Source organism: Podarcis erhardii (assembly GCF_964252035.2).
Source record: "Podarcis erhardii genome assembly, chromosome: 1".
NCBI classification, from domain to species: domain Eukaryota; kingdom Metazoa; phylum Chordata; class Lepidosauria; order Squamata; family Lacertidae; genus Podarcis; species Podarcis erhardii.
The window spans coordinates 122614322-122632786 of record NC_138497.1 but is presented as its reverse complement, the minus strand read 5'-3'; the positions used below and the strand labels follow the sequence as shown (position 1 = coordinate 122632786).

The window sequence follows — 18465 nt, the reverse complement described above, 5'->3', positions numbered from 1 at the left end:
TTTCCAATTGTCTCCATCTTTTTCTAATATTTCCCAATATTTTGGCCATTTGGCCTCCATATTGGGTCTTTTTCGGGCCTTAGCCTCCAGAGGTGAAAGCCACCTTGGAGTTTTATTTTCCAATAAGTCTTTATATTTTGTCCAGACATTAAACACTGCTTTCCTGACAATATGGTTCTTAAAGGCCTTATTGATCTTAACTTTGTCATACCATAAGTATGCATGCCAACCAAAAGCATTGTTAAAACCTTCCAGGTCCAGTACGTCAGTGTCTTCGAGAAGTAGCCAGTCTTTTAGCCAGCAGAAAGCTGTGGCTTCATAATACAACTTTAAGTTTGGCAGGGCAAAGCCCCCTCTTTCTTTCGCATCTGTTAATATCTTAAACTTAATTCTGGGCTTTTTGCCCTGCCAGACAAATTTAGATATATCTTTCTGCCACTTCCGGAAGCACTCCGTTTTGTCCACAATCTGTAGTGTTTGAAACAAAAATAACATTTTTGGCAATACATTCATCTTAATAGCAGCAATTCGGCCTAACAAAGAAAGCTTCAATTTTGTCCAACTATCCAAGTCTCTCTTAATTTCAGACCAACATTTTTCATAATTATCCTTGAATAGACTCAGATTTTTTGCTGTTATGTTTACCCCTAGGTACTTTACCTTTTTAACCATAGTTAGTTCTGTTTCTCTCTGAAACCGTTCTGACTCTGTGTCTGTCACATTTTTTCCCAGCACCTTGGTTTTCTGTTTGTTTAATTTAAATCCCGCCACCCGACCAAAGTCCTGAATCAATTGTAATACTCTTTTCGTACTAGATTCTGGCTCCTGCAGGGTCAAAACTAGGTCATCTGCAAAAGCTTTAAGTTTGTATTGTTTCGCTCCGACCTGAATCCCTTCCACCAACCGGTCCCCTCTGATCATGTTCAAGAGCACCTCCAGAACCGAGATAAATAACAGAGGGGAGATCGGGCAGCCTTGTCGTGTTCCTTTTTCAATTTTGAACTCTTCTGTAACCACATTGTTAACTATCAATTTGGCCTTTTGTTCTGAATATATTGCATCAATCCCATTCTCAAACCCCCGTCCCACTCCCATTTCTTTTAAATTTCCCTTCATAAATTTCCAAGAAATATTATCAAAGGCCTTCTCCGCATCTATAAAAATTAACACTGCTTTTGTATTTATATCTGTTTGCAAAAGTTCCAAAATGTCAATAATGTTCCTAGTATTGGCAAACATATGTCTACCTGGGAGAAAGCCTGCCTGGTCTTTATGAATTACTTCATTAAGAACTCTTTTAAGTCTACTTGCCAAAATGTCTGCAAATATTTTGTAATCCACATTCAGAAGGGAGATGGGACGATAGTTTTTGAGTTGTGTCTTTTCAGTTTCAGATTTTGGTATCAATGTGATAAAAGCTTCCTTCCATGATTCCGGCGCCCTCTTCCCCTCCATAATTTCATTACAGACCTCCATCATTGGTTGGATCAGATAGTCTTTTAATGTCTTATAATACTTGGAAGTCAGGCCATCTGGCCCTGGAGATTTGCCCAGTTGCATGTTCTGAATGGCTTGTTCAATCTCTTGTTGTGTTATTTTGTTGTTCAGGATTAATCTGTTTTTTTGTGACAACTTTGTTAGTCCATTTCTTTCCAAAAATTGTTTAATCTCAACCTCGTCTTGCGGCCCTTGAGTATATAATTTTTTGAAGTATCTCTGGAAGCACTTTCTAATTTCCATAGGGTTCTGAATGTTTCTTCCTTCGATTTCTAGATTTGTAACTGTGTTTAATTTCTGTCTCTTCTTCAACTGCCATGCAAGCAGTTTCCCACATTTATTCGCCGATTCAAAAGTTTTTTGTTTCATTAATTTAATCTTCCACTCTATTTCCTGGTTTATCAATTTAGAATATTGTGCTTGGTATAGTTTAATTTCTCTCAGAATCGGCTGTGACTTCGGATTTGATCTTAATTTCTTCTCCAATTCTTTAATTTTCTGCAAGATCTTATCTTTCCTTTCATTTTGTGTCCTTTTCTTTACGGCGTTCTGTTGTATCAAGAACCCCCTCATCACAGCTTTGCTTGCGTCCCAGATAGTTCTTTTTTCCACAGTAGTGTTCATATTTATCTCGAAGTAATCCTTCAGAGTTTTTTGGGCCTTCTTAATAATCTCCTGATCTCTAAACAAATTGTCATTCATCTTCCATCTAAAGGAACCGGTTGGCAAAAGTGTCATATCCATCTTCAGCGCATTATGGTCGGAGCAGGTCTTTGGGCAGATTTCCACTTTTCTAACCTTGGGTGCCAGACCTCTAGTTATCCATATTTGGTCGATTCTTGTCCAAGTCAGCTGGGCTTCAGAGAAGAATGTTCCCTCTCTTCCCAGGGGGTTCTTAGTTCTCCAAATGTCAATCCAGTCCATATTGTCTGTCATTTCAAAAAAGGTCTTTGGTAGTCTGCCGTCTTTTGTAACATTTTGGTTTTGTGACTTATCCATGTTAGTCGATACGACCCCATTCATGTCTCCCATCATAATGATGTTGTTGTAGTCCAGATAGTCCAGCATAATCTCATGCAACTTCTTATAAAATTCCGATTTCCCGTCATTTGGTGCATAAATTCCTAGTATCAGAATCTTTTCTCCTTGATGTTGTATCTCAATTGCTAATATTCTTCCGTGTTCATCTTTGAATAAAAATTTAGGTGACAGGCTCTCTTTTGCATATATCACCACTCCTCGCTTCTTTACTCTGTCCGAAGATATAAATTCTTGACCAAGTCTTTTATTTATTAACACCTTTCTATGGAGCCTAGTCACATGTGTTTCTTGTAAGCAAATAATGTCCAATTGTTCTTTTTTTAATATATGAAAAATTTTCCTCCTTTTTTCCGGGATGTTACAGCCATTAATGTTCCAACTCAAAAGTTGCAGAGACATCCTGAGTAAATCTGGTTATTTTTCGAGGGGTGGTACCTTATTCAAAGGATCTTCAGGATCCAAGGGTGCAGGTACCTCTGGTATTTCAGGCCCTGGAAGTTGATCAATTCCTTTGTGAAGGTCCTCTCCGTGTACGTTCAGAAATTTATCTCTATCTTCCAATGTTCTGATTTTGATCTTCTTCCCTCTAAAGGTGAAAGATAATCCTTGAGAGAATTCCAACCTAAAGATGATTGAGTTGTTCCTTAGCAATCTTGTCAGCTCCAAATAGTTAGATCTAAGATCCAACAGTTGTTTAGGAATATCCTTGTAAATCTCAATTCTTTTGTCCAAAATGTCCAGTGACTTTCCGTAGTGTAGGCCCAAAATCTTGTCCCTTTCCTCCTTTGACCTCAATATTATCAAACAGTCTCTGGGCTTCTCTTTCTTTATAAGTCGGGGTAAAGCAATCTCGCAGGTAAACTGGGCCCAAGTTATTAAGGGCTTTAGAAACCAATAGTAACACCTTGAACTTGTCCCAGTAGCAAATTGGCAACTAGTACAGATCTTTGAGCACAGGTGTTATATGCTGACAGAGTCTTTCCCACTCCTGTAACTGCAGCTTCCAGATCAAGCACAAGTGAAGCCCTACATAGGCTGAGATTACACATCTAGAAGAGAAGCTTCACACTCATCTAGCCTCAAACTTAGCTGCAAGAACCACAGGACAATTGCAACTGGATTCAAAATTATAGAGATGGGTTGAATGAAATGGCTTAAACTGGGGCCACATCTTATTAAGAACATCTGCAGGAGAAATGACAAGTGTGGGAACCTTGGATAAACCAAATCATGCCTTGTCAAGTGACAAAAAAGAAGCCCAGCTCCAAAGCCTGGGCCCAACCTTATGAGTAGAAAGGCCTTCCTACCCCACGTTCCTGGGCCCCACAACTAGAGATGGGAAGATCTAGTTTCCAGAAAAATTGAGAAAAACAGTTTGATATAGTTTGAATATTCCACACACTTTTTTTTTTCTGGGAAAAAAGGCTTTGGGGGGAGAAACCTCCCCCCCCAAAACATTTTTTCCGTTTTTTTCCAGGCCTTCCCATCTCTGCAAGTACGGCAGGTTGGACTCAATAATATTTCTGGCCCCCAGAAAATTTCTTCACCTGCAAATGTGTCTAAGGGTCATCACCTGTTCCCTTATCTCCCATTAACGTTTCCCAAACTTACCTGCCACAGAAGTGGGTCAAGCCTCTGCTTAGTTCCTCTACACTCACTTGCTGGAAATCCATTCCCAGGCTGTTGTAACATTGGGGTGAGGTACCATTGCACCATCAGACCTATCCAGGGCCAGCTGCAGTTCCCTGCTTATTTTGTGGATTGCTTTATTTGAACTCTTAGTTTCAATACCACCTGTCCACAACCTCTAGGGGAGACATTTTCAACCTTAAGATGACCACCCCAGGTCATCACTGCTGAATCAACATGATGTCCATGCGGCTTGTAAGACTAAGGACCATGCCCTCCAATAACCCCAAATCTTTTCTTCCCAAGTGTAACACCCAAACCTGTGGATGTTGCCATACATGGCAAGACTGGAACAAAGTCAGTGCTACAGGACTGTGTACTGTTGCACAAGGTTGAGTGAGCAGTAAGTTATCCATCTCTCCTTGGAGCTTAGGACTCTTGAGCTACTGTACTCTGAGCACTGTGAGATTACCAGGCCATGGCTCTCTAAAACGTATGCACATGCACACACATTATTTAAAATGAGTAACTTTTTCTTGTATCTCTTGATCACTTTTAGGCCTTTCAGACTTACGACCAGCAGTGAGGAGGATTGCTTGTCTAATTTCAGCTTTCTACATTGAGTTTGTAAAAGTGAGTAGTTTAGCACCACATTGTGAGAGGGCAATTCCCACCTCAAAGCACAGTAGCTCAAGTTTTGCTGGTAGCTGCTGGAAGGAGAAATGGGTGGCAGGACAGGTGAATTAAAGTCAGCAGTGCTTAAAAATAAGACATAATTTTTACAGCAGGAATAGAACCTCCATCTTATCCAGGTGGTGTTATGTACACTGATTCCTGCTGGCTATCCTGCTTGGTCCAGCTAGCAGCAAGCAAATGAGGAGGATGGAACTATAAAACATTCTTACTCCCACTCTATTGTTTTATCTGCTGCTGCTAATTTTGCACTTTATCATTGCCTTGTTCTTTTACTTGAAAATGTAAATAATTTACAGCTGTATAATCAAATGTTCCACTTCCTTCAATAGTGCCTACAGTTTATACACAGTGATCACTTAATCAGTTACTGAAATACAGCCACTTCTGGAATGAAATGCAACAACTGCTTCATAGTATAGAATGCATCCCATCATAGAAAAGGAAGTGAAGAAGAATACCAGAACTAATTGAAATTGCAGGGAGAATTTAGGTAGGAAGAATGCAATTATCCCTTTTGGAATTTGGCCAGGATATTAAGATTAACATCTTATACTTCTATGATGAGTCCCATAGGAATTTTAACAGCTACAAGTGGTCAGGACCTTGGTTTTACATCTCAGTCTACAGAAGCTCTAAAACATAATGCTTGGCTTTGGCTTATGCAGGAATTAAATGGAAGGGTGAAATATGCCTCACAAGTTCCTACACCATTTAGATTATTCCTTAGAGGTTTACCATCCAACTATCTGTCATCAAGACAAAGCCTTTTGCTTCTGTCTTATATTAGCTTAACATAAAGAGTGCAAAGGTCTACAAGGATCTAAGCAGCTATGTGAAATGAAGGATTAGCAACCTTCTAGACAATAGTTTGAGTTACTGATTCAGTGGCTGATGCTTCAGTGTTGAAAAAAATGTTCTGTAACAAGTATAAAGTACAGGAGTTTGTGTGAATCATGTAGATACAACATTAGTGTATAAACATCTAAGCAGGCTGCATAACATTTCATCAAGATGGTATCATATGTCAAAATGTGTGACATGGATACATAGAAGAACATAATAACCTTAATATTAACATAGGATTCACCCAAAGACAAACAATCTATTACCATCTTAAATTATTATTATTTGAATTTATTTACCATCCTATACCCGGAGGTCTCAGGGCAGTTCACAGAACTCACAAAAGAGTTTATGCAGGATTGTTTCAACAATCAGCATAGGGTTTTTTTGTTTTTGTTTTTAGAAAAAAAGTTACAATCACATGGAAAATCATATACATCCAACATAGGGAAGAACCCAACACTCTAGGATAAAGAGTGCCATGTTCTACTAACTGAATCAGCCAGGTTCATGCAGATGTTCCATGCAGCCGCCTTTCCCCATTCTTGGCCCTAGCCCCTCAAATTCTTATTCTGCATGTGGCTTTTTAAGCAAGGGTTTCAAAATCAGCAAACCTATTCTTTTAGTTAAGAAGATGCCTGCTAAATGCAGTGTGGTACTTGAGGAGCCAGTTTCTCCCTCCATGTCCCATTCTGACCCATCCATGACTGTGCTTGGATTTACTTATTCCTCCCACCCCAAGAAGTTGCATCCTGTTTTTGCCACACAAAGGAATGAAGCAATGAGTACAATGAGGGTACAGGAGGTAGCGAAGTTATCTGGGCATCCAATTGCTTTTTATTTCACCCATTACTGCCCTATATTTGACCAAAACAATTCCACATCAATGAAAGGGTTAAGAGTTTATTATGCCTACATAGCCAAAAGTGAAGCAAAGTAACCATGTATCTTAACACCTGGAAGAAGCTGAGGAAGGCACAGCTGGCTTCTAGCTTTCACACATTCCTAAGTTTTCAGTTACTACCAGTATTTCCCAAACAAGGCTACATGACAAACAGTTGCAGGTGGCCAATTGCTCATATACAAGAATAGCTTTACTCAGCAAAATCCTACAAAAGTCATTTGTCAGTAGAAATATTTGTATCTCAGGATGTAAGTTTAGCATTATTGAAATGTTGTCTTCCAAAACTGCAAGTGTGGAAAAATAGCTGTACATGGCTTGGAACATATGAAACAGAAACTGCTTTAGCTTAAGGAGCATGTATCATTGCCTAGGACCCTCGTACCTACGGGACCGCCTCTCCTGGTATGTCCCACAGAGGAACTAACGGTCTGCAAATAAAAACATCTTGGAGGTCCCAGGCCTCAGAGAGGTTAGGCTGGCCTCAACTAGAGCCAGGGCTTTCTCGGCTACGGCTCCAATCTGCTGGAATGCTCTGTCACAAGAGACTAAGGCCCTGCAGGACCTGACATCTTTCCACAGAGCCTGCAAGACAGAGCTGTTCCACCAGGCCTTTGGTCAGGGCGCAGCCTGACTCCCTCCTCTGGCAATCTGCACAGAATTTTGCTTAACGGTTGCCATCAATTTGATTTTAATTAATTTTTAGAATGAGATGTTTTTATAATGTTGGATTATTTGATTGTTGTTAGCCACCCTGAGCCCAGCTTCGGCTGGGGAGGGCGAGATATAAATTATTATTATTATTATTATTATTATTATTATTATTATTATTATTATTAGTTTTCCCAGCACCTTTACTTCAAAACCTTTGTTTTGCTTTGGAAGGTGAAGGAATCTAGGAGTGGTTACAAACAGCAGAAAAGTATACCTGTCCTCTTTTGGAATGGACAGGAAGAATTTCCCCACCAAGCATCTAGACTTCCAGAATTAGCGTGCTTTTTTCAGGGGGTACCCAAATGTACGCAGCAATGGCACCTCTTTTTGTTTTGTTAAAAAGTGTGGCACTTACTGTAACAACTTCATGGTGAGTACCGGCATCTATTTTTCTAGAAAAAAAGCACTGAGAATGAGTAAATGCCTTACTCCTTTCAATTGAAACTATTTTACTTAGATCAAGTCACATGGCATTTTAGAGGTAGAAGGCACCGTGCAGGGAGTACTATGAAACCCTCTGGTAGAACAATACCATTAATGCATTAGCATCCATTAAGTTTAGAAGCTCAAATGAAAGTTTTTAAGGTTCAGCACCAAAATCTATAATGCCCCGCCATCAGTCCTTCTGTCTCTTGATCTTGAGTTGCACACCCTTCAACCCTTATTCCCCCATTTCTCAGTCTTCCCCGCTCCTCTAGTCCATGAGCTACTGGCTGGTGTTTACCTTTCATCCTGGGATCACCCAACATCCACTCATTTGTCTCCTCTACCTCCACATATACAGATGTGGAAGGTACCCACAGGTATCATCCAGACTGACCAAACTCATAACAGTATGTACACAGTGCCATAGCCCAACTACCTGTTTGTCCCTTTACAAAAAGCATAATGTAGTGTAACTATCGTTCTGCCCAGACAGTGAGGTCCAGCTCCGAGGGCCTTCTGGTGGTTCCCTCACCGCAAGAAGTAAGGTTACAGGGAACCAGGCAGAGGGCCTTCTCGGTAGTGGCACCCGCCCTCCCATCAGATGTCGTATTTTTAAGGATTTTTGTATTAAGAATGTAAAGTGTCCTAGGATTAGTGTCAGGCTAGAATTTGGGAAAGCAGCATTCTAATCCCCACTCAGCCATGAAGCTGACTGGGTGACTTGGGCTGTTCACAGTTTCCCAGCCAAACCTATCTCATAGGAAGTGAAATAACTATGTATGCCACCTTCAACTACTTGGAGGAAAGACGGGATATAAATGTTAAAATAAATAATTAAAATGATTATAAAATGAATTTAAATTACAGTCAAATATAAAATAAAACCACTGCATTAAGCATATTCTGATTCTTTTTATATTAGGCTAGGTGCACTAAATTGTTTTTAAATATAAAAGATTTCTACAAGAGGAAATACAGCAGAAACAAACAGTATTATGGTGCCTTCTGCACAGGTGTTATTTCAGAGTGATTAGTACAGATCATCAGATGATCATCTTCATCCATGTGATCAACAAGACCAAAAGGTCAATATGGTTTTAGTTTACCATATGCTATAAAATTTGTATGATAAACTGACAGATTAGCATACTTTTTCAGCTATTATAGACACTTCAGTCTTCAAATCAGAAAACAGATTAGAAATCATTTTGTAATCTCTGTTAAGAGTTTGATACATCATGCATAAAGCATAACAGACCTCTCAAAATGTTAATCCTTCTGGCAAATTCTCACAATTACACAGGATTTGCCTAGAAACTACAATAACATAATTACATATTACAAACCAACATAATTACATACGATAACAGAGAAACACTGCATAGTAATATCTGTAAATAAAAATTATATTATATGAATATTTTGATTGTGGTGATTTTAAAAAATGATAAATATCATTTACAAACATAAACAAAATATGAAGTCTAGGTATGGTCTATTTATTCAGATTCCATTACTGAATCTTCAAATTATATTTGATTACTAATAAATGACAATTTTGCATTTCTGGTTTCATGCATTTCTAATAAGCTGCTCTAGCATTACTTTATTTAGCTGCAACACCATGCACAAATGCTGATCCTAAATATATCTCCTGAACTCCAAGTGACTTGTGTTTGTATAAATAGAGCATAACAAGCTATGAAATCTTCCTTCCAACAAACTGTCCTATGCCAAAATAGTTGCTCTGGATTTTTTTTTAAACTATGGCTGAAAGGCTGGATAACCAGAAAACAGCTTAACAAAATAAATATCCTTAAATCTGTTTTAACAATTTCTCTATATAGATCTTTTCCATCAAATGACAAGGAAGCAGTGGAGGTTTTGAAGTGTTATAAGGGTGCAGTTGTGCCGTCACAGATTGGATCAAGTTTATAAATTCAGCTTTAAATCAGAAAGGATAGAGGTGCTGTTAGCCAGCAGGAGAGCTGAAACTAAAGTAGGAATTTGTTCTGTCTTGAATGGGGCTGCACTCCTTTTTGAAAACCAGGGTTTGCAGTTTGGGGGTGTTTCTGTATCTGCCATTGCTGCTGGATTCCCAGGTGGCTGCCATAGCTAGGAAGGTGCTTTTGTAGAGCTTTGACTGTGATAAAGCAGATATTGCCACTGCCATGCATGCCTTTGTCACAGCCAACTGGATTACTGTAATGCACTCTGCATAGAGTAACCCTTGAAAAGAATTTAGAAATTTTAGTCACTGCAAAATGGAGTGGCCAAATTGCTCTCTTTTCTACTTTCCTGATTGCATCAACAATGGCTTCCAATTAATTTCCTGGCGCACTTTAAGGTGCAGCTTCTTACCTATAAAGTCCTAAATAGCATGGTATCAGGATATTTGAAAAATATTGTGCCCTCCCATATGATTCTGCCTGTCCACTGTGCTCAAAGGACTTGGCTGTGTGTTGCACCTCCTTTAGAGAGCCAGCTAGTTAAGTCACAGGAAAGCGCCTTTTCTACTATGGGACCAAAGCAGATGGATGAAAATAATTAACAAGCCAGGGCTTTCCCACTGGGCCACTGCTGAGCTACTGGTTCTGGTGGTAGATGCAGAATGTGATGGAGAGCCATGGTGTTAGAAGTCTTCCCCTTGCCCTCTGATAGTCTAACTAACACTCTGCAGCTGAAACTCCCAGCCTGGATATGTCTACAGAAGCAGACAGGCCAGGGATTTTGTCATTGGGCTGCTGCTGATGTCGCCTTGCCTTCTGCATCTGCTGGCAGCTGCAAAAGGAGCTTGGGGGAGCAATGGTGTTAGAAGCAGTTCTCTAGCATTTCAATTTTTACTCTGCAGCTGAATCTCCTGGGCTGGAAATGGCTGAAGCAGCAGATGTTAGTTCCTCACAGGCCAGGGCTTCCGCTCACAATTTGCTAAAAACATGGAAGATAGATGACTCAAAAAACACAGTGAATGAATTAATGTTAAATTCCTGTATGCATGAATTAAGAAACTGTTCTGGGCTGGAGTACAATATTTTAATAATGCAGCTGCCATGTTCATTAGTCTCTATGTTTCCGAAAACTAATCTCCTACGTAAGTTACAACACTCAACTACTATGCTTCTATTCTGTTCTGAGTGATGACTTAATAATGCTTCACAGTTGCATGACATTTCATTAACAACGCTACTTAAAATATGAAAATATCTGCCAATATCCCAAATTAAAATGAATAAATGCTGTTTTATAAGTAAATTATGATTGCATGTTCATACAAAGGTTCTTAATGCAATGCTAATGAATACCTAATTCAATTTATAATATAACGTCAACACTTTATGCTTAAATTACATTCAGTTATAATGTAGCCGACGTAACAGTCTAAATACATTATACCTGATAAGATTGCCGTGACAAATGAACAGACAATAGGGACAAATGAAAGTTATGTAATACAGTGCTTAAAGCAATCCAAGGATGTATTGTACAAAAGGAAATATACTTCTGCTTGTACGAGGCAGCGCCACTGAATTCTTATTTCCTCATCCTACTTAAACTCCCCATGCTCCATCTCTCACTGTTGCAGAGGGTTTCTCGGCCCACAGGAATGGGTTTTAATAAGTGCAGAGGGCTATGAAGGGAGAAGGGCCACAAAATCCTCACCCTGCAAGCTGAATTCTGAACACACTTCTCTGGATCCTCTTTTCAAGCAATCCAAGTTAATCGCTGCATTCTCACAATGCTAAGGATGAGTGGTATCTGGCGGGGGGGGGAATCATCTTTCTTTTTTATATTAAGACATCTCTAGACCAGGCATAGGCAAACTCTGCCCACCAGGTGTTTTGGGACTACAATTCCCATCATCCCTGACCACTGGTCCTGGTAGCTTGGGATCATGGGAGTTGTAGTCCCAAAAACATCTGGAGGGCCAAGTTTGCCTATGCCTGCTCTAGACAATGTCATTTTCCTAGGGACACTGTGAAATGAAATGCATGCTTGACTCCAGGAAGCTAAACATGGTATCACAGTGTGAGGCAATTCCCTAGTAAGAAAAAAATATCTGCCACTAGGTCTCCCGCCTGCAGTTTATAAGGAGAGTACAATAGTGTTCATCCCTCTTAATTATGGAACAAAACCTTTTTGCACCTCAAGCCATAATAAAGCCAAAGTAAATCAAATGTGCCTGCAGTTATATCTTAACAGCATTAGCTACCTTTCATCATACTCTGATAACATCAGACATGTAGCCTGAACCGTATGGGAAAAGCCTAAAATGCATCTACTCCAGTTCCACACCAAAAAACATCATCCTTTCCTAAATCTGAAGCAACACTAGCATGGAGAAAGCCTCTGTTGTTTGGCTGAGGCTCCCATACCAGGGAACAGTGATTGGCATGCCATAAATATACTAATATAACAGACCATTATTACTTTTATAGTATAAGAAAAATTGACATAATCCTTATTTCCAAACACACCCACTTGGATCCAGAGCTAATCATCAAATTTATTCAGAAGTGTATCTTCACATAGTATGTTAAGGATTGGACTTCAAGTCAATCTACAACATGCAGAGCAAAATGAAATTATTTAACTACGGTACTTGGCTACTCCATTCCACTTCTACTTAGTCTAAGCAAAGCTAGAAGGAAATACAGAGTTTCTAACTTGTATTTCTATGGTAATGCTACTGCTGGGGGCACAGGGCTAGTGTTACCATTAGACAGAACAAGGTTGCTCCCTTTATCGGCTGAATTCAGAAGTCATGAAAAAGCAACAAAATGTTACTTAAAGTATTTTCATTCCTAGGGAGAGGAGTTTGTGGGGGTTTTTCTGATAAGGATGCCATGCTATCTTGGCCGCCTCAAGTACTACACACCTTGACTAGTGTGGTGCTATTTGCTGTTCTCAGGCAGTAAAATATATTTGAAAAGCCTTCCTTGTAGGAAAGAATTTTCTGGCTGGAAAGCAGTGCTCCATTATTTCCCTGTGCAAATGCTGTTCAAACAGTTTTACAACATTCCCACCACCAAGAAAACACCAAAACTCCAAGTAAACTCAGCTGAGGAAAAATTAACCTTGGGGTGGAATTTGCAGATTAAACACTGTCATTCCTATCTGTAAATCCATCCTTGCAAGTGCCTTCTGCCCTTCCCACTATCTTCTTGACAAAATTTGGATTGGGTCACAGAATACCACTTTAACATCTTGCTTCACCTTGAATGTATTCTCATGAATACTGTGCACAGTCAAAGCATATCTTTCTGGCTTGCTCCTACTCTAGGATAACATTTTTTCTCTAAAATGTCTGTTTGTTGGGAGGAATTCAACACTGTGCTCTTCCGAATGTTCGATCAGCACAAGCATTTTGGCTTACCAAAACAATCTCCCTCTTCCCACCCACAGTGTATATTCCAGGGGTTCTCCAGACCCCCACAGATTCAATTGGCTGGAGGGGAGAACCTTATTGGGCAGGCAAAAGTCTTTGCAAAGGGCTTCCGCTGATGGGACTCAATAGTTGAAAGCCCACTTTGAAACATAAAACTACAATAAACAGAGAAAATGCAGCAGTTATTCAGTCAGTTATCCTTTCACATGAACTTATAAGCAAATTCATATGCACAACAGATGCAGGATCAGGCCTGGAGGATATGAAAAAGAATTCAATAGGATTTCTTACATTTTTAGACTTCAAGTACAGGCAACGGCTGATTAACACATGTCTGAATGACGCGCAATTGCACAAGCATGCATGGTGCCAAACCCGGAAATTACCCAAAAACGTCACTGAATGCATCACTAAAAGGGCGGAACGGGGGCAGGGAGGAATATGCTTATACACACTCTGCCAGTGTATGCAGGAGCCAGGAACAGAACCCCCATGAGAAATGGTTGTCAACTATATATGCATTTTGAATAAAAAGAAAAAGGCATAAATTCTACAATTGTAAATTACAGCTGCATTACATTTAAATACTGAATCATTATGCTCTGAGGATATTTTGTAGTGAGGATTATCTTATTACATTCCATTACTTTCTGCATCTGCTTACTGATAATAAAAGAAGCAGCTGTTTTAAACTAACAGGTGTGAACAGTTCATTCAAGCCTTTAAACAGAAGCTAAATTCAATTTCCTTGTTGAATGTTTTGAAATTATATTCCAAACACCATTTACAATATTATAAACAGTTAATTTGTATGGACTTTGATTCATATGTAACATATATGAAATAACTTTTCTTCAAAGTTTAATTCAAAATCTTATGCTTATACTGTGCACATGCTGAACTAATTATGTCAGATGTTTTCTATAAAATCTTTAGTCACACAACTGAGCAGCTTTTCTTCGCCAACTGTTATATATCAAATTCACTGCAGAAAACCATGATAATTATGAAGTAACAGAGGATCAAATTCATAGCAGTAATATATCTCTATCTTAGTTAAGCTATAAATGATCATCAAGCTTGAAATCGTATATTTATTTAAAATCAGTTTTCTGTATCATTTGCAACGATGTGCGCTTCACAAAATGTGATAAATATTTTCACTTTTAAACACTCAGTAGTGCTAAACGTATTATCACGACTCTAGGTCTTACAGCACTTGAACAAAATTAAAAGAAAATCCTTTAAACTAATCTAAGCAGTGGCTGGATTTGGTTAAAGAAATGCCATAGAATGATTTGTATTAAGCAATAAATCATATTACTTGTAATAATTATGAACTCCTCTGGGTATCCTTTTAAAGAATAAAAAGAAATCCACTTATCAATATGAAAATGCTTATAAGTATTTTTTAACAGATGTGATAATTCCACTTACATCAATTACTTCACGGGCCTCAACTTTACACACAGAGACGTCATATATCAAGCTTTTTCTTTCAATATAAGTCTCCTGCAATTGAAAGTAAAATTAAACTATTTTATATCAAGAAATGGTTATTCATTTTATATAAGTTAAGCTGAAAGCCTGTTAAAGAAGGAACAGTGGTACCTCGGGTTACATATGCTTCAGGTTACATTCACTTCAGGCTACAGACTCCGCTAACCCAGAAATAGTACCTTGGATTAAGAACTTTGCTTCAGGATGAGAACAGAAATCGTGCTCCGGTGGCACAGCGGCAGCAGGACGCCCCATTAGCTAAAGTGGTACTTCAGGTTAAGAACAGTTTCAGGTTAAGAACAGACCTCCAGAACAAATTAAGTACTTAACCCGAGGTACCACTGTACTGCCATACTTACTGAGTTTAAGAACACTGACGTAATCCAATACATGCCAAATTTGTTTGTTTTGCATTCAGTGGATCTCATTCCAAAGGTCCAACATAAAAGTTCAAACAGCAGCTACTTTTTAAGTTGCCATATAAATACAGAACTTACACATAACGTTGAAATTCATTTTGTTAGTTTTGGCCCAGGTCTCCCATTATGTCAAGATCATCTTGGATCCTGTTTCTGTCGGTGTTCGCCGACTCAGTTTGGTGCCATTTGCTCCTTAACGAAGCAAATTATAAATGTGTTAAACAACACCAGGTCCAGGGCACAACCCAGGGATATCCCATCAGTCCCTTTTCTTCAGGTTGATGCGCAGCCATTGGCTAGCACCCTTTAGTATGGCTCACCTGCCAGCTACAAATCCACATAATATAAACATCATCTAGCCCACATTGTACCAACTCGCTGGCAAAAATATCATGGAAGAACTTGTCAGAAGCCTTATTGAAATCAAGCCATGCTATATTACACTTTTCCCTTCTTCTAATACAGATATTATTACAGAAATTTTAGCTAATTTTCTGTTCATAACAATGTACAGTACAGTGGAACCTTGGTTCCTGAAGCCCTGGTACTAACATTTCAGTTCCTGAACGCCGAAAACCCGAACTAAGGGTTCCAGTTTTCAAACATTTTTCAGAAGATGAATGTCGGATGCAGCTGCCGGCTATTGTTTCTGGGGCGCCTGCGCCAATCAGAAGCTGTGCCTTGGTTTTCGAATGTTTTGCAAGTCGAGTGGACTTCCGGAACAGATGACGTTCGAGAGCTTAGGTACCACTGTGCTGGAGTTGCTTTGCTGATGCCTAGGGCTAGACCTCAGCCGTCACATGCTACTACTATGTAATACAGGGGGTTTTCCTGTCCTTGTTCATTTCCCCACTGCCTCACAGTATTTTAAAAAGAAATTTTAGAAGCAACTCTTCTAATCTCCTCAGACTCTATTAAGCAACCTGCCTGGGACCTCAGGATGAAAGGTAATGGCAGAAATACCCGGGGGAGGGGATGTGCCCCCTAGGACAGTGTTTCCCAACCGGTGTTCCGCGGCACACTAGTGTGCCGCAAGACGTTGCCTGGTGTGCCGTGGGAGGGAGGTGGGCGAGTCCGGCGGCGAGAGGCGGGGCGGCGGCGGCGGCGAGCACACGCGGGGCGGCGAGCGAGCTCCCTCCCAAATCCCATCGCCGCTTGCTTCGGCCGGCCGCCCCGTGCCGCCGCCCCAAGCCTCGCGCGCCCAGCGGGAGCTCCTGCCGGGCGCGCAAGGCTTGCAGACACTCGCCCGAAGCACGGGGAGCCCTCCAGAGGGCTCCGTGTGCTTCGGGCAACAGGCTGCCGCCCCAAGCCTTGCGCGCCTGGCGGGAGCTCCTGCCGGGCGCGCAAGGCTTGCAGACACTCGCCCGAAGCACGGGGAGCCCTCCGGAGGGCTCCCTGTGCTTCGGGCAACAGGCTGCCGCCCCAAGCCTTGCGCGCCTGGCGGGAGCTCCCGCCGGGCGCGCAAGCCTTGCAGACACTCGCCCGAAGCACGGGGAGCCCTCCGGAGGGCTCCGCGTGCTTCGGGCAACAGGCTGCCGCCCCAAGCCTTGCGCGCCCGGCGGGAGCTCCTGCCGGGCGCGCAAGGCTTGCAGACACTCGCCCGAAGCACGGGGAGCCCTCCGGAGGGCTCCCCGTGCTTCGGGCAACAGGCTGCCGCCCCAAGCCTTGCGCGCCTGGCGGGAGCTCCCGCCGGGCGCGCAAGCCTTGCAGACACTCGCCCGAAGCACGGGGAGCCCTCCGGAGGGCTCCCTGTGCTTCGGGCAACAGGCTGCCGCCCCAAGCCTTGCGCGCCTGGCGGGAGCTCCTGCCGGGCGCGCAAGGCTTGCGGACAGCTTCCTGAAGCCTGGAGAGCAAGAGGGGTCAGTGCGCACCGATGCCTCTTGCTCTCCAGGCTTCAGCGAAAGCCTGCATTCGCCCCATAGGACGCACACACATTTCCCCTTTATTTTTGGAGGGGAAAAAGTGCGTCCTATGGGGCGAAAAATACGGTACTTTCTTTGTGTTTATTTGATGCCTATTAAAGAGAGTTACTTTATATATAGTCAATATAGGCACAGAGTTAATTTTTTAAACATTTTCTAATGGTGGTGTGCCTCGAGATTTTTTTCATGAAACAAGTGTGCCTTTGCCCAAAAAAGGTTGGGAAACACTGCCCTAGGACACTAGTCTTCAGCGGACAAGGCAGAACCCAGTACAGGGCCTAAATCCGACCTAAGACTGCAACCACAGCACTACTATCATAAAAACACATAATTAAGGTCTCCGAAGGCTTCTTTTGGCAAGCTTAGGCCTCAACAGGCAGACAAGTGCTGCCTGAGAGAGGTACTGCCAAGGGGGGGGGGGCTATTGGGTTGTTGTTATTGTTGTTTTTATTTTTATTATGTATTTTATGGTTTGATATATTGATTTTATTCTGTGAACCGCCCTGAGACCCCCGAGTATAGGGCGGTATATAAATGCAATAAACAATAACAATAAAGTAGCCACTCCCAAAGCTGTTTGCAAATCACACCGATTTAGAAAGGTGTGTTTTAGAACCGTGCATGAATTATTCCTCAGGGCCTAATTTATTTCTAATTATTATTATTTACTGGGTTTTATAAACAAGAATAATGTTGTACAAATAAGTGCACCAAGTTTTCTCATGTCTTCCGTATATCCCAAAAGTAGCATAATAAATGTGGAAAAAATATCTACAAGGTATGTTTCATTGTTAGTGGTCAGCGTCCCCCTCTTCCCCCTTCTTAATTGTTTAAACCAATTCATGAACCAAGAACTTATTTCTAATTATTATGAGTATTTTTGGGTGGCTTAAGAGCTAAGACAGGCTGGTTTGGTTGTGGGTGGGTGTTTGCAATTTAACTTGGGGACATTTCTGCAACTCTTACCTCCTGCTCCCAAACCCGAAATGGCATCTCTGCTTTTTCGAAACCTGACTTAAGCCCGTTTGCCCGTTTTTCGAGAAAATGGCGGGGGTTCCTATCGGCGCCCTTCTCCTTCACCTGCTGAGAGACTGAGGCAACGAGTTAAAGCGGACGGGGTGTGTGCGTGTGTCGTGGGTAAAAACACACACACCCACACACCACAACTACAGTCACCACCAGCGAGGCCTGAGGAGGCAACCCGAGGCAACTCGGCGGGACTCGAGGCGCACAAACGAGGCGGGAAAGCCGGGCAGGACTCGGATCTAGGCGCCCCAGTGCAACGTTTCCTCACAACATCCCCTTCTTTTTCTCTCTTCCAGCCCGCTTTTCGTCGGGGTTCCTTGAAGTATTTATTGGGGGACGGGGAGAGGTTTTGGTTTTTTCCCCCGCCGGGAGAGGAGAGAGGAGGAGGATGGTGAGGGGATGAGGAAGGCCGCGACGCGCCTCTCTCTCGCTCTCTCGCTCGCTCTCTGGCCAAGCTGGGGCCAC

The 18465-nt window shown here is 41.5% G+C and overlaps 1 long non-coding RNA gene across 1 annotated transcript in view; it reads right to left on the bottom strand.

Annotated features, from left to right (window-relative positions):
- LOC309335427 overlaps nucleotides 1-18450 on the bottom strand; it is a 73188-nt gene extending 54738 nt beyond the window's left edge. Inside the window, exons 1-2 of the long non-coding RNA XR_014153495.1 lie at nucleotides 17941-18450; nucleotides 14571-14645 (exon numbers count right to left, since the gene is read on the bottom strand). This is a non-coding gene — a long non-coding RNA (uncharacterized lncRNA). The remainder of the gene's footprint in view (nucleotides 1-14570; nucleotides 14646-17940) is intronic.
- Between the last annotated feature and the right edge of the window lie 15 nt (nucleotides 18451-18465).